This window comes from Parambassis ranga, chromosome 14 (genome assembly GCF_900634625.1).
Source record: "Parambassis ranga chromosome 14, fParRan2.1, whole genome shotgun sequence".
NCBI lineage: Eukaryota > Metazoa > Chordata > Actinopteri > Ambassidae > Parambassis > Parambassis ranga.
The window spans coordinates 5,950,801-5,956,800 of record NC_041034.1 but is presented as its reverse complement, the minus strand read 5'-3'; the positions used below and the strand labels follow the sequence as shown (position 1 = coordinate 5,956,800).

General features: G+C 42.0%; 1 pseudogene; it reads right to left on the bottom strand.

Annotated features, from left to right (window-relative positions):
- Positions 1-1,639: 1,639 nt before the first annotated feature.
- The window catches only part of LOC114446466 (follistatin-related protein 5-like), a 108,156-nt pseudogene continuing 103,795 nt past the window's right edge, over positions 1,640-6,000 (bottom strand).

The following is a 6,000-nucleotide window of genomic DNA, read 5'->3' as shown; positions in this document are numbered from 1 at the left end:
ATTTAGCTCACTGAGTTCAGTGACCACAAATAATCAAGGACCATGATTAACAAGACATGTTTTCAGTATATTTAACTCTTATTTAAACAAGAACAGGGCTTTGGATATAAGCAATAATCTTCAGTGTCACATGTCGAGGATTGCAGCTCTGCTGCAGCACCAGGCATATCTGTGGAACAGGCTCGAGTTTCAGGCATTGACAGTAAAAACTATGGACAGAGCCTCCGTGACGTCACCCGTTTGTTTCTGAAGAGCCGTTTTGAGGCTCGGTGGGAGGTTCCGGGACTTGATGACCGCCGCCATGTTGGCAGCGTCACGTCAACTAAAACTCCGATTATGGACAAAGAGGGGGAGGCGGGCGATCGTGGGAGCAGGAAACTCACACTGTGATACGTCAACTGTCTGTCACTCAAGCGGCAACGCCCATAATTAGGCGTAATTTTAAGTCCGAATACCATTGAAACGAGTGAGTTGTAAAAAAATTCACCCTCCCTACAATTGACACTAGCAGAGAACCTATCATCTGAGACCAGAGTGGTTTTTTGTACCAGGCTGTAAACATGTTTTTTTCTGCTGTGAAGTCGGCCATTTTAACATGGGAGTCTATGGGAAATTACTCGCTTTTGGAGCCAATCCCCAGCTGTTGCGGTGTGAATTACAAGTTTTGACACTTCCGCATGGCTTCCACTTTGAGCCCCGAAGGTTGCCGCTTGGTTTCAGCACACAGACAGCTTAAGAACACGGTTTTGTTCACTCAGCCAGACAAAGCAGTTCCTCTTTTTACAGTTCAACTGTGGCTCACAATCAATACTTCTTACTATTGACTGTCAGTGTGTTGTTTGGATTTAGAGAAATCTGTCAAAAAGATGAGGACTGGGGCAACACTTTTATAGCATCTTTATAACACCCCTGACATTATACATGACACTTGGAAATGAGATGGATTACACCTCCTCTGAGTGTTCAGCTCAGGTTTCCAACTATGGAATAAATGGTAATCTACTTTTTTAATGCTTTGATTAAAAAGCAACATTAAGAAGGACTCGTTGCCCATATTAGTTGGTAAATCTGAAGACAGAGCCACTGCAGTGTTTATGTGGTGGTGAACCTTGCAGAACCTCCCTTGTTTGAGTGTCTGAGGGTTGATAACAGGCTATTACCATAGGTAATGACCCACACAGCCAATAAACTCTCCCGTAATGAGAACTAGGCCATAAAAAGAAAAAAGTCGTGCTTCAGTCGGTTCCTTTGCTCCGATATTGAGAGTGCATCCTAAAAAAATAACTTGCTCGGATAAGTAGCTGCCACCGGTGCATTGAATTTTTTTTCACTTACTTTCAAAGTGTAAGTGTGTTTATGTAATCAGAGGAGCAAAATGAAGACAGCTTAAGAGGGTAAGCCACAATCTTGGTTTCATCACTTCATCACCTCAGTATAGAATGCAACAACAGACAAAAAAAACAGATATTTTTGTTGTGGCAACGTCGTGTTTTCAATAAAGAAAGTTAGTCTGACAGAACAACAGCTTGATTTTCTTTGCCCACATGCATCATCTTAGTTCATAAAGATCCAGCTGTGTTGGCTGTACTGCTGGTACGTAACAAAAACCCATGTGTCACACTATCTTCTAAAACACATACTACGCTGACAGCACTTCCCTAAAAATGAGCAAAAACTCCTCACCTATAAGAGAAAGCTGTTTGTTGGATTTGGGCTGTAACTCCATGCCGTTCTTCAGCCACAGGAGTTTGGGATTTGGGATGCCGTCGGCATGACAGTGCAGGCTGGCAGATACACCGGGCTCCTGGGCCTGTGTCTCAGGATAGACCAGAATCACTGGAGGGACTGGACACACACAAAACAGAAAGACACAAACAGGGAGAAGGGAGAGGGGCAAGTGAAAACATAATTACACACTGTTTCATGGTAGACCGTAACTCCTAGGGGAATATAACACAAACACCCACACACGCAGTGGGCAGAGAAAAATTTGTCTCACCCCAGCATGGAATATATTCACAAATAACAAGAATCCAAAGAGCTTTGGGGCTGCTTTATTACAGCTTGAGCCCTGCATGAAATAGATGTTGGATGTATCTGCCACTTACCACCTCCTCTGGGGAGAAGGCCGCAAATGAAAGTGGAGGAATGGAGGGGGGGAAATGAAATATGAGGTAATAGTTTACACGAACAGGTAAGATGTCATTTTCGGATTATGATGCTTGGCACCCTTACAAACTCGGGGTAGCTGCCAAATCTCCTGAAAGGGAGGTAGCCGATGGCCCCTCCTTTACAGGAGCTCAGTCACCTCTCCCATTCAACTCACAACCTTGTCCCTTAAGCCTCATGCAATATTAATATTACATGTGTTGCATGCTACATGCACACTGGTGTTTCATTGTTCTTTTTTTAATCCTATTATGTGTTTTCATTAATTTTAGCAGGGAAAGGTACAGTTCAGTATATTTACTCTATTACCTATCCATCCATCCAACCATCATTCTAGTTTCCAAGATGGTGCTGAGTACGGAGGGCCTGGTGTTTTGGAGCGCTCTGTTTTGTTTGTTTCTGTGCGTAAACTATGTGTCTTACATGCTCTTACACGAGAGAAGAGCTCATGAACATCAGATATACCACGCCTGTGGACTTATCTCCAGTTTTTCTGGCATCTGCTGCCGATTTACTGCTAGTTTTAGTTAAAAAAGTGAGACGCTGACGCAGAGGAAAGTGGGCTGGGGGGCTGGTGTTTGTTAAATTAGTGTAACTTCTCTTTACAATCCGATAGCAACCAATTAGCTATAAAACGCTAAAAACATCAGCCAATCCTCCAGGTGGACCCTGCTCGGAGTATTGGCTGGTTGTCACTCTCTTCCTACCAGAGAGGTACGTGCATGATGGCCAAAGTCACAGACCGCAGCTCGTCCATGTGATTGGGAGGCGTGGCCTACCCTACCTTTATTTTTTTTATTCAAATGCGGGCTCTTCAAAACATACATTAAGAAAAAAAAACATGTCATGTAAATAAATCCCTGCTCTCTGCATGCATAGGCATTAACACTACACCAACAGATAAACTACTTCAAGCCTCGTCTCGCTCCACCCAACATCTCTGTAATGAGCTCTGTATGTTCTGTCTCTATTTCAGCGTCTGTTCCATATGCTATCAAAACAGTACTTCACCTTCAGCATGCCTCCTGGTCTTCCATATTTAATATTGTGTTTATTTTAGATTGCAGCCACATTGTTGAACAGCACTGCCATCATACTCCAGGGCACTATGATATCAGAGACTACTCTGAGTGGGTACTGAGGCTGCAGCCTTGCAGCTTCTATCATCAGAGAAAAGAGAAGATGTTACTGCTTTAATAGCACAACAGGATGTAAACCACCCACTGACTATAATGTGGCACTTGGCTCTTTTCTATTCCACGTCCTATCTTGAAAGAAATACCTTGAATCCCCAACACAAACATTTGGTAATTGCCCTCTCCTGATAACTTGGCCTTTAGGGCCACTCTGTCGCCATGACTCCCTGCACATCACTCCCTTTCTACTTCAAGGAGTAAAATGCACCTTTTTTTCTTTCAATTAGCATCTTTGAAAAAACAATCACATCTATTGTGACTCCTTAATTAAAAGAGACTTAATGGAATCTCTCCTTTGCCTGCCTGTCACCATGAAACAATAGCACAAAATTACACAGAGGGTGTATCTTTGATTTGTTATGTTACAGGAGGGATGGGGTGGTTTAACATTCTTCCCCTCTGGATTTTCTTTGGAAAGATGCCTGTTAATAATAACTCTAGTCTGAAGGCAGCAGGATGATTAATACAAGCAAGCCAAACATCAGTGAGTGCAGTGTTTAGATGTATTTTAGCCTAAGTAGCTTTTTATCCATTAATAATCCTGTTTTTCCATGACAGGAGATGCAGGACTCTGACCCTGATCACTGAGCACTTTATGAACAATGCTGCTTTATATGTGGAAATGAACAACATCCTTAGAGAAAAATAGACCTTCCTTTTCTTGCTAATTGCATTATAAAGTAAGATCTACTTAGAATAATTTTAAGACACTATTATGGTAAGAAAAAAAGCGAAAATGATGAATGGATTGTTTGATGAGCGAACGTAATCGCAACTATTTTGATCGTTTATCTTCTTCATATTTTATTAGTTCTTAGGCTTGGTTTATACATGGTGGATTTAATGTGAGTTTTATGCTTTTTTTGTCATGATATTTCAAGATTTTTTTTTTTTTTCCAAGAATTTAAACTGGACTCAAGGATTGTTTCTGAAGACGTTTCGCCACTCCCCCAAGTGGCTTCTTCAGTTCTGCTATGGAATGACTATGACCTGGATGAATGAGAGCATCCACAGATAGATATTCAAGATGTCATTTTACATACCTGATATAGTAAGTCAAAACAAATACATTGTTAGTTAGCTAGTGATTTAGCCAACTGTGACATTAAACATTAATCAATCCTATTGTTGCACACAGTTGCAGTAGATTCCATTTTAAAAAGAAATAACTTACAGACATCTGCTTGCTTTATGTAACTGCATACACCAGGAATCCAGATTTGAAACCAAATTGAATGGTATGCTTTTCATGAGTGGATAGGCAAAAAAGAGCCCAGACAGAATTTTTGCAACCTGCCAAGGACACTGAAGAGGCCTGATATTATGCTTGTCCTGTGCGACAGGATCGAAGTGGATTAGAAGAGGCATGTGAGAGTTGGAAATCCATAGTGCTTGAGGAGACACATTATTCTATCCAGTTTGAATGATCGTGATTTATTCCACCTTTGGGGCTACATCACCTGTTGCATGTACACTTCCTAAGGACAGCTCTTTATAACCATGGCTTGATTTTTAAGTCAATGTCATGCTCAAGAAGAGATGCCCGATAGTATGTTCACATCTTTTGTGCTTTTAAGACTTGTTTGGCAATTCAAAAGTTTTTCTCTAAGGATAACTGATCTGGTCATTGGACCTGTACTCCACTAAAAAAAGAAAAGAAAAAGAGAGAAAACTCTCTGGAGTATCACACAGCAATACAAACAAAACATTAGTGTCTTGTCCACAGTGTAAGTAAGAATGAGCCACTACTGACCATTCACCGGCAGCACATGTGTCTGATAGAGGTCTTCATAGCCGTAGCATGGCAACTGTAGTTTCCCATGTGGATGGTTGTCACCTTGGTGATGTAAAGGGAGCCATCATCCCCAAAGTCCTATAACAGAGGAGCAAGAGATACGAGACAAAAATTAAGTAAGTCTGAAGAGTCTGTTGTGTTGAAGGGACGAGGAAGATGAGGAGGGAGAAGATGAGAAAAGAAATGGAGGCATAGAAAAGGGAATATGTGTTGAAGAATAGGGTGCAGAACACATCCACAGGGAGTGAGGAGGGAAAATGAAGTAGCATGATAGAATATATAAGATGCTTGAAGAAAGCAAGAGAGGAGGCACACAACTGCAGGGAGTGATGGGGAGAGACAGGAGAGAAAAAGAGTGATGTGAAGAGGAGAAAGACCATGAATCAACGGTTTCCCTGTTGAGCCGAAGCAGGCGTTGGGGAATTTGATCCTCCTCTCTCCCCTCATCACGCTGCCTCAGCCTGATAAATGGCAAGGGTTAAAAATATAAAGCCCATTAGGTTGATGAATGGAGCTGGTTGTTGTTGGTGCAGCATGCAGCAGTCACCAGGGGGTTCCAGCCACAGCTTAGGGCGGATTAAGGCATTAAATAGTTTGCTGTCCCACCAAGTGGCAGAGCAGATGTCCTGATGCAACTCTGTCATGACATGGAAACCACAAACAGCAGCTTTTTTTGTCTGAGGACTTCAGAAATTAATGTGACCTGACAGGAGGCCGCTTTGTGACGGGGAAAAAAGGGAAATGATTTTCTTGTAAGACAGGCGAGGGACCCTAGGCAGTCCTCAAAGTTCAGAAATTCAAATTAAGGTGAGAGATACAACTACACCAGTGAGGACAATT